Source organism: Salmo salar, chromosome 03, assembly GCF_965601325.2.
Source record: "Salmo salar chromosome 03, fSalSal1, whole genome shotgun sequence".
NCBI lineage: Eukaryota > Metazoa > Chordata > Actinopteri > Salmoniformes > Salmonidae > Salmo > Salmo salar.
In genome coordinates, this window is record NC_138293.1 from 45,908,421 (window position 1) to 45,920,000 (window position 11,580).

General features: G+C 41.6%; 1 protein-coding gene across 1 annotated transcript in view; it reads left to right on the forward strand.

Annotated features, from left to right (window-relative positions):
* The window catches only part of LOC106600589 (voltage-gated potassium channel subunit beta-1), a 98,363-nt gene that overhangs the window by 20,746 nt on the left and 66,037 nt on the right, over positions 1-11,580 (forward strand). The window lies entirely within an intron of this gene.

Here is an 11,580-nt window from a genome sequence, read left to right on the forward strand (position 1 = left end):
TATGCTAGCTTTCATTGTCAAACTTCAGAAACACTGCTCCATGAATCACAAAAATCCTTCACTAGTTGTAAAATGGTGCAACTTTCTCACCAAAAGAACGTCATCTTTATTGAAAGATGCATTGTTTAAGCTTAGATGAATTACGACTGTTTGAGGCAGAAATGGGGTTCAGCAGACGATGTCACCTAAGACTTAGGTCCTAACTAATATCTTTGAATGTTAAACAGCACATTGTAACCAAACTACTTTTGATCTATCCCATTTACTCTTTGCGAGACATGAGACAGATCCCTGCAGGCGGAATCTGACGTAAGATATTTTCCTTAACCACCCCCCATCTCAAACCCCCCACTCTACTCCAGTCTGGAACCCCCCACCGTACCTTCTCCGCTGTGCAATCCGGTTTTCGAGCTGGTCATGGGTGCACCTCAGCCACGCTCAAGGTACTAAACGATATCATAACCGCCATCGATAAAAGACAGTACTGTGCAGCCGTCTTCATCGACCTGGCCATGGCTTTCGACTCTGTCAATCACCGTATTCTTATTGGCAGACTCAACAGCCTTGGTTTCTCAAATGACTGCCTCGCCTGGTTCACCAACTACTTCTCAGACAGAGTTCAGTGTGTCAAATCGGAGGGCCTGTTTTCCGGACCTCTGGCAGTTTCTATGGGGGTACCACAGGGTTAAATTCTCGGGCTGACTCATTTCTCTGTATATATCAAGGACGTCGCTCTTGCTTGGGGTGATTCCCTGATCCACCTCTACGCAGACGACACCATTCTGTATACATCTGGCCCTTCTTTGGACACAGTGTTAACTAACCTCCAAACGAGCTTCGATGCCATAAAACACTCCTTCTGTGGCCTCCAACTGCTCTTAAATGCTAGTAAAACCAAAACTAAACATACCCTCGTAAAACTGACTATCCTACCGATCCTCGACTTCGGCGATGTCATTTACAAAATAGTTTCCAATACTCTACTCAGCAAACTGGATGCAGTCTATCACAGTGCCATCCATTTTGCCACCAAAGCCCCATATACCACCCACCACTGCGACCTGTATGCTCTAGTCGGTTGGCCCTCACTACATATTCGTCGCCAGACCCACTGGCTCCAGGTCATCTATAAGTCTATGCTAGGTAAAGCTCCGCCTTATCTCAGCTCACTGGTCACGATAACAACACCCACCCGTAGCAGGCGCTCCAGCAAGTATGTCTCGCTGGTCATCCCCAAAGCCAACACCTCCTTTGGCCGCCTTTCCTTCCAGTTCTCTGTTGCCAATGACTGGAACGAATTGCAAAAATCACTGAAGCTGGAGACTTATATTTCCCTCACTAACTTTAAACATCAGCTATCTGAGGAGCTAACCGATCGCTGCAGCTGTACATAGCCCATCTGTAAATAGCCCATTCAATCTACCTACCTCATCCCCATATTGCTTTTATTTACTTTTCTGCTCTTTTGCACACCAGTATTTCTACTTGCACATCACCATCTGCTCATCTATCACTCCAGTGTTAATTCGCAAAATTGTAATTACTTCGCTACTATGGCCTATTTATTGCCTTACCTCCTCATGCCATTTGCACACTCTGTATATAGACGTTCTTTTTTTTCTATTGTGTTATTGACTGTATGCTTGTTTATTCCATGTGTAACTCTGTGTTATTGTTTGTGTCGCACTGCTTTGCTTTATCTTGGCCAGGTCGTCGCAGTTGTAAATGACAACTTGTTCTTAACTAGCTTACCTGGTTAAATAAAGGTGAAATAAAAATAAATACAAAATACATCTCAAACCCCCTACTTCACTCCAGTCTGCAGCCCTCTATCTCAAACCCCCTACTTCACTCCAGTCTGCAACCCCCTACATCACTCCAGTCTGCAACCCCCTACTTCACTCCAGTCTCCAACCCCCTACTTCACTCCAGTCTGCAACCCCCTATCTCAAACCCCCTACTTCACTCCAGGCTGCAACCCCCTATCTTAAACACCCTATGTCAGTCCAGTCTAGAACCAAACCGTTATCACCTGAAGCTCCTTGCTTTCCCGAAGACGCCCATCATTCAGTAATAGATGAGTGTCTCCCAGACATTGGAGTTTCTCACATCTGACTTTGAGAGGTGTAGTTGCAAATGATATAACCTGTTATTTTTGGTCTTACCCACATAAAGGTAATGGGAAGATCATTTGCTTACACTAGCAGTTTCCCCCTTACACTGGCATTTTTCCCCAGAATGAGCCATTTATCATTTCATGCCTGGATGCCACTCTGTATGTGTGAGTGAGTGTGAGTGTGTCTTTTTGTATGTCTGTGTTTCGTGTGTTACTCTTTATGACTCTTGTGTATTCTGTTTGTGTGTGTGTGTGCATGCACCAGTGTGTGTGTGGTTGTATATCCTACTGTACTGATTTATCACTATTGGCCACTTTTCCCATTTCACATCAGAGGCTCTCATAAACCTTCAATCACAGGACTTCCAGTACTTACACCATTTAGTACAGTTTACAACTCTGACTGGTAAATAGCACCAGGGTGATGTATTGGATAGGCCACTACACTTCAGGGTACCAGGGATGGACAGCTCAACTCTTATTCGACAGACAGGTAAACCAAATAGCCTGCCTCTATTGGCCAAAAACAAAATGCAATGCAATACTGCTGAATTATATGACCACTAACATCTTAGAGGTAGAGACATAACTTTCCCATAATCTAAAAGTGTTAGTAAATCATGCATCATAGTACCTGTAATTGGCTGCATTAGACTATACGAACCTATGTACACTGCTGGACCAACATTTTAGAACACCTACTCATTCAAGGGTTTTTCTTTATTTGTACTATTTTCTACGTTGTGAATAATAGTGAAAACATCACAACTATGAAATAACACATATGGAATCATGTAGTAACCAAAAAACACAAAATAAATGTTATATTTAAGATTCTTCAAGTAGCTACCCTTTGCCTTGATGACAGCTTTGCACACTCTTGGCATTCTCTCAACCAGCTTCATGAGGTAGCCACCTGGAATGCATTTCAATTAACAGGAGTGCCTTGTTAAAAGTAAATTTGTGGAACTTCTTTCCGTAATGCGTTTGAACCAATCAGTTGTGTTGTGACAAGGTAGGGGTGGTAAACAGAAGATTGCCCTATTTGGTAAAAGACAAAGTCCCTATTATGGCAAGAACAGCTCAAATAAGAGCTGTTCTAACAGCTCCATCATTACTTTAAGACATGAAAGTCAGTCAGCATGGAACATTTCAAGAACTTTGAAAGTTTCTTAAAGTGCAGTCTCAAAAACTATCAAGGGCTATGATGAAACTGGCTCTCATGAGGACCGCCACAGGAATGGAAGACCCAGAGTTACCTCTGCTGCAGGGGATAAGTTCATTAGAGTTACCAGCCTTAGAAATTGCAGCCCAAATAAATGCTTCACAGAGTTCAATTAACAGACACATCTCAACATCAACTGTTCAGAGGGGAATGCGTGATTCAGGCCTTCCTGGTCAAATTGCTGCAAAGAAACTACTACTAAAGGACACCAATAACAAGAAGAGACTTGCTTGGGCCAAGAAACATGAGAAATGGACATTAGACTGGGGGAAATTTGTCCTTTGGTCTGGAGTCCAAATTTTAGATTTTGGTACCATTCTCTGTGTCTTTGTGAGATGCAGTGTGGGTGAACGGATTATCTTCACATGTGTATTTCCCCACCGTAAAGCATGGAGGAGAAGTTATTATGGTGTGGGGGTGCTTTGCTGGTGACCCTGTCTGTGATTTATTTAGAATTTAAGGCACACTTAACCAGCATGGCTACCATAGCATTATGCAGTGATATGCCATCCCACCTGGTTTGGGCTTAGTGGGACTATCATTTGTTTTTCAACAGGACAATGACCCAACACACCTCCAGGCTGTGTAAGGGCTATTTTACCAAGAAGGAGAGTGATGGAGTGCTGCATCAGATGACCTGGCCTCCACAATCCCGTGACCTTAACCAAATTGAGATGGTTTGGGATGAGTCGGACCGCAGAGTGAAGGAAAAGCAGCCAACAAGTGCTCAGCATATGTGGGACCTCCTTCAAGACTGTTGGAAAATCATTCCAGGTGAAGTTGATTGAGAGAATGCCAAGAGTGTGCAAAGCTGTCATCAAGGCAAAGGGTTGCTATTTGAAGAATCTAAAAAAAACACTTTTTTGCTTACTACATGATTCCATATGTGTTATTTCATAGTTTTGATGTCTTCACTATTAATCTACAATGTAGAAAATAGTAAAAAAACTTTAAAAAAACTTGAATGAGTAGGTGTTTTAAATCTTTTGATCGGTAGTAAATGTACAGTTGAAGTCGGAAGTTTACATACACTTAGGTTGGCGTCATTAAAACTTGTTTTTCAACCACTCCACAAATTTCTTGTTAACAAACTATAGTTTTGGCAAGTCTGTTAGGACATCTACTTTGTGCATGACAAAACCAATTCTTCCAAAAATTGTTTACAGGCAGATTATTTCAGTTATAAGTCACTGTATCACAATTCCAGTGGGTCAGAATGCATTAAGTTGACTGTGCCTTTAAACAGCTTGGAAAATTCCAGAAAATTATGTCATGGCTTTAGAAGCTTCTGATAGCCTAATTGACATAATTTGAGTCAATTGGAGGTGTACATATGGATGTATTTCAAGGCCTACCTTCAAACTCAGTGCCTCTTTGCTCAAATAAGCCAAGACCTCATAAAAAAAATTGTAGACCTCCACAAGTTTGGTTCATCCTTGGGAGCAATTTCCAAATGCCTGAAGATACCACGTTCATCTGTACAAACAATAGTACGGAAGTATAAACACCATGGGACCATGCAGCCGTCATTCCGCTCAGGAAGGAGGCGCATTCTGTCTCCTAGAGATGAACGTACTTTGGTGCGAAAAGTGCAAATCAATCCCAGAACAACAGCAAAGGATCTTGTGAAGATGCTGGAGGAAACAGGTACAAAAGTATCTATATCCACAGTAAAGCGAGTCCTATATCGACATAACCTGAAAGGCTGCTCAGCAAGGAAGAAGCCACTGCTCTAAAACCACCATAAAAAAGCCAGACTACGGTTTGCAACTGCACATGGGGACAAAGATCGTACTTTTTGGAGAAATGTCCTCTGGTCTGATGAAACAAAAAAAAATAACTGTTTGGCCATAATGACCATTGTTATGTTTGGAGGAAAAAGGGGGAGGCTTGCAAGCCGAAGAACATCCCAACTGTGAAGCACGGGGGTGGCAGCATCATGTTGTGGGGGTGCTTTGCTGCAGGAGGGACTGGTGCACTGCACAAAATAGATGGCATCATGAGACAGGAACATTATGTGAATATATTGAAGCAACATCTCAAGACATCAGTCAGGAAGTTAAAGCTTGGTCGCAAATGGGTCTTCCAAATGGACAATGACACCAATCATTCTTCCAATGTTGTGGCAAAATGGTTTAAAACCTCTTGGGGCCACCCCTTCCCGTTCTGATCCCTGTGACGGGATTGCTTGACAAGATACATGGCGCGAAATTCAAAACAGCAAAAATCTAATAATTTAAATTTCTCAAACAATCAAATATTTTACAGCATTTGAAAGATAAACATCTCCTTAATCCAACCACGTTGTCCGATTTCAAAGAGGCTTTACGGCGAAAGCATAAAGTTAGATTATGTTAGGGCAGTACATAGACAAAACATTACACACAGCCATTTTCAAAGCAAGCATATATGTCACAAAAACCAAAACCACAGCTAAATGCAGCACTAACCTTTGGTGATCTTCATCATATGACAATCCTTGGACATTATCCTGTTAGGGCTAGGGGGCAGTATTGACACGACTGGATAAAAAACATACCCGATTTAATCTGGTTACCACTCCTACCCAGTAACTAGAATATGCATATACTTATTACATATGGATAGAAAACACCCTAAAGTTTCTAAAACTGTTTGAATGGTGTCTGTGAGTATAACAGAACTGAAATGGTAGGTCAAAACCTGAGAGATTCCTGAAAAAACCTGAATGTCGTCATCCCAGCCCCAGGCTGAAACACATTATCGCCTTTCTCAAGTGGCCGATCAAGGGACTCTGGGCTTAGGCGCGTGACCTGACTGCCCCCGTCTTTGTGATTTTTTCCTCTGTTTGCCGAAAAGGAGATTCCTGGTCGAAATATTATCGCTTTTCTACGAGAAAAATGGCATAAAAATTGATTTTAAACAGCGGTTGACATGCTTCGAAGTACGGTAATGGAATATTTCGAATTTTTTTGTCACGAATTGCGCCATGCGCACGACCCTTCTTTACCATTTCGGATAGTGTCTGGAACGCACGAACAAAACGCCGCTATTCGGATATAACGATGGATTATTTTGGACCAAACCAACATTTGTTATTGAAGTAGCAGTCCTGGGAGTGCATTCTGACGAAGACAACAAAAGGTAATCAAACTTTTATAATAGTAAATATGATTATGGTGAGTGCTAAACTTGCCGGGTGTCTAAATAGCTAGCCCGTGATGCCTGGGCTATGTACTTAGAATATTGCAAAATGTGCTTTCACCAAAAAGCTATTTTAAAATCGGACATATCGAGTGCATAGAGGAGGTCTGTATCTATAATTCTTAAAATAATTGCTATGCTTTTTGTGAACGTTTATCGTGAGTAATTTAGTAAAATGTTAGCGAATTCCCCGGAAGTTTGCGGGGGGTATGCTAGTTCTGAACGTCACATGCTAATGTAAAAAGCTGGTTTTTGATATAAATATGAACTTGATTGAACAAAACATGCATGTATTGTATAACATAATGTCCTAGGGTTGTCATCTGATGAAGATCATCAAAGGTTAGTGCTGCATTTAGCTGTCTTCTGGGTTTTTGTGACATTATATGCTAGCTTGAAAAATGGGTGTCTGATTATTTCTGGCTTGCTACTCTGCTGACATAATCTAATGTTTTGCTTTCGTTGTAAAGCCTTTTTGAAATCAGACAGTGTGGTTAGATTAACGAGAGTCTTGTCTTTAAATAGCTGTAAAATAGTCGTATTTTTGAGAAATTGAAGTAATAGGATTTTTAAGGTTTTGAAAATCGCGCCACAGGCTTCAAGTGGCTGTTACGTAGGTGGGACGAATTCGTCCCGCCTAGCCCAGAGAGGTTAAGTTAGACAATACATGCATTTTTTGTTCTATTTAGTTCATATTTATATCCAAAAGCAGCATTTTACATCGGCGCGTGACGTTGAGAAAATATATCTCCCCCAAAACTGCCGGTGAATTTACAAAAATACTCATGATAAAACGTGGATAAAATATGAAACTGTTATTCAAAGAATTATAGATTAACATCTCCTGAATGCAACCGCATTGACAGATTTCAAAATAACTTTACTGGGAAAGCACACTGCGCAATAATCTGAGTACTGTGCTCAGAAAAATACACTACGCAATACAGATAGCCGCCATGTTGGAATCATCTAAAATCATAAATAACATTAGAAATATTCACTTACCTTTAACCCTTTCACGCGTGAGTTCCAAATATCTCTAACGGTCGCCCCAGCGTGAGTTTTTTTATGCACGTGATGTTCGAACGTTCTCTCCATTCCAGGATGTGATTGTTACATAAACAACAACACTGAATGGCTCAGAGTGGGAGTGAGAGGTTACCGTGATTGACTGCCTGCACGCGCCATTTGTATCAATAAATCAATATCGGAAAATGTTTTGTGTGGTATTATTGATATATTTAGTATTTTATTGACGTTTTTCAATTACCCGTGATAAATCATGCATTCCGATTTTTACATAAATTGTAATGGGCGCATATTATGTGTGTAAAAGAATGTTTTGAAGGTTGTACTGATTATGATGAGCTAAGCTAATTCCAGCTATGTGTATGGAGTCATGTTTGTTGACATACAATGCATTCTGGGTTTCACGTAATCATCCGTTTGACCAAAGATGTTATAACAAAATGAGGTGAGTAAGAGTTCACTCATTTTTTGAGGACTTCTGCAAATGAATGGTGGGATGTGAACGACAGTAGATGACACACCCCTTCAACATGCATACTGTAAACAGACCAAACTCATCTTGTCTTCTCTTATTATCTTCGGTTTCTGTGAGGAAAAAATGCATGGCTGCGCGCTGAAACTAATCGACGGATTACTTTCAATTTCTAGACAGTGTTTTACCTACTTATTTCGATCAATGGTGAGCTCACTCGTGATGTGATTAATTATACATAGTAATTGCTATTAGCTAATTCATGGTATAGTTTACGTCAGCCGAGAGTTAGAACATATGACCGCTTGTGTTGCGTCAATCTTTCCTCAGTTAGTGCTAGGACAAATGTAGCCTACATTTTTCCAGTTAGGATGATTGTGTTATGCTTTAGATACTTTTGTGAATATCTGAACATTGCATCCAAAAATAAACTGCTCACATTCTGGACATAACTTTGTAAGGACTGTTTGTGTAAATAGTTTCTGAAAAAAGTGTGGCCAGCTCAAATGCTGATTGTTGCGTCATTCGAAACTGGCCGTTCTAAATGAGCGTTCTAAATGAGTGTTCTAATCACACGGGGTGTGGTCGTATGCTTCAGGGACCACTGTAGAATGATCACACCCCGTGTGATGGTACGTGTGAAAGGGTTAATAATCTTCATCAGAAGGCACTTCCAGGAATCCCAGGTCCACAACAAATGTTGTTTTTTTCGATAAAGTTCATAATTTATGTCCAAATAACTCCATGTTCTTCCATGTTGTTAGCGCGTTCAGTAGGCTACTCAAAATGTAGGGAAAAGGGAAAAGAGGGAAAAGAGGGAAAAGTCACGACAAAAAGCCCCCCCAAAAAATCTATTTACGTTCGTTCAAACGTCAAACGTTGTATAGCATCAATCTTTAGGGCAATTTTAATGTGAAACGTCAGTAATATTTCAACCGGACCTTTCCTGTGTCTTGAAAAACATTTGGAACACAAGGTCTCATCTCACATGAACGCGCAATAATGAAGTGATGTCATCCCAGGGACATCAACTTCCCTTCCTTCTCATCCGGTCTCTGTTCATCATAGACGCTTCAAACAACTTTCTAAAGACTTGTTGACGTCTAGTGGAAGCCTTAGGAAGTGCAAAATGAATCCTTTGTCACTGTGTGTTCCATTGGCAATGACTTGAAAATAGTACAGCCACAAGATTTTCATTTCCTGCTTGTATTTTTCTCAGGTTTTTGCCTGCCATATGAGTTCTGTTATACGTACAGACACCATTCAAACAGTTTTAGAAACGTCAGAGTGTTTTCTATCCAGATCTACTAATGATATGCATATTCTAGTTTCTGGGCCAGAGTAGTAACCTTTTCAAATTGGGTACGTTTTTCATCCGGCCGTGAAAATACTGCCCCCTAGCCCCAAGGACAACAACGTCAAGATACTGGAGTGGCCATCACAAAGCCCTGACCTCAGTCCCATAGAAGATTTGTGGGCAGAACTGAAAAAGCGTGTGCGAGCAAGGAGGCCTACAAACCTGACTCAGTTACATCAGCTCTGTCAGGAGGAATGGGCCAAAATTCACCCAACTTATTATGGGAAGCTTGTGGAAGGCTACCCGAAATGTTTGACCCAAGTTAAACAATTTTAAGGCAATAGCTACCAAATACTAATTGAGTGTATGTAAACTTCTGACCCACTGGAAATGTGATAAATAAAAGCTGAAATAAATCATTCTCTCTACTATTATTCTGACATTTCACATTCTTAAAATAAAGTGGTGATCCTAACTGGCCTAAGACAGGGAATGTTTACTAGCATTAAATGTCAGGAATTGTGAAAAACTGAGTTGAAATGTTTTTGTCTAAGGTGTATGTAAACTTCCGACTTCAACTGTATGTTAGTGTCTTTAGCAAACCTATGTATTAAACTCTAGCTCAATAATACAGTAAATTGCCCACTGATCTAATTAGTGACCAAGGAAGACTCGAGATATTGAATTTTCCATACACAAGTTCCAAAGAGGCTGTGCTGGGTATGTGACCCATCTCCCTCCCCCTTTCAGTACCTTTGATGTCCAGTCAATTCCAGGGGTATTAAAGTATTCCAGTATTAAAGTTTAATTGGGCCCCATAACATGCACAGATCATTTACTCACACACACATGGTATGCACGCTCGCACACAATCGCACATTCACGTACACACACACGTACACTCACACACACACACACTGAGCCCTGTGGGGAACCAGCTGTCATTTCACATTTCACATGCACTAACGAAAGCACGCACGCACACACACACACACACACACACACACACACACACACACACACACATACACACACACACACACACACACACACACACACACACACACACACACACACACACACACACAGTTGCACGTACAAACACACACACACTGACTAAACCCTGTGGGGGACCAGCTGTCATTTCACATTTCTCATTCTGTGTCATTTAGCGAAGTGTGTTTGATCTGCATAGACTTCAGGACTTTCAGATTCTCCCCTCTGTGACTATCTACACATTGGACTCTCTCTCGCTTTTTCCCTTTCTCTTTCTCTTTCCCTCTCAATCTCCCTCCCTCCCTCACTCCATCGCTCTCTCTCACTCTCTCTCTCTCTCTCTCATTCTCTCATCACTCCAATTCCCTCTGTACCAATTCCTTCCTTCCTACTTGACTGTCTCCCTCCCCTCTGTCTCTCTCTCCCTATTCTTCCTTACCCTCTTTTCTCGGTCCACCAAGTGTCAGTCAAGGACAACATGCGTGCATGTGTGAAAATCAATGGCCTTGGGTTTTTCTCCAGTCGTTACTTATTTTCTCCTACTCCATGAGAGGAACTCTATCTCTCTCTCGCTCCCTCTCTTTTTGTATTAGCATGGATCAGCTAGGAGGAAATTGAGAATTAGCTTGGAATAAATTAGGCTTTAGGAGAGAGCCATAGATCAGAGGTATACTGTGAGAGAGTTAATGGTCAGGGGGACAGCAAGAAAGAGAGAGAGAGATAGAGGGGGGGCGAGCGAGCGAGAGAGAACAAGAGAGTGAATGACAGAGAGAAAGAGGGAGGGGGGTGGGTGGGTGGGTGGGTAGAGAGAGAGAGAATGAGAGAGAGGGTGGAGAGAGAGATAGATAGAGAAAGGTGAAAGTGTTTGGGATTGCAGTCGTATTAGAGTAATAAGATAGCACTGCAGTGGTGATGGTTGCAGATGCTACAGATAGTCGTGTTGTGTTCCTGAGGCAGACAATAACAATATAATGTTTTAGGGTAGAATTGTCTGTTATCTCTGTTGTGTGTGCGAGTTTGTGTACATGTGAGCGTGCGTGCATGCATGTGTGTATACTGTATGTGTGGAAGAGCTCCTGAGTGGCGCAGCAGTCTAAGGCACTGCATCTCAGTGCGTGCGGTGTCATTACAAACCCTGGTTCGATCCCAGGCGGCGTGCAATTGGCACAGCATCGTCCGGGTTATGGGAGGGTTTGCCGGGTGTAGACCATTATTGTAAAATAAGAATTCGTTTTTAACTGACTTGCCTAGTTAAATTAAGG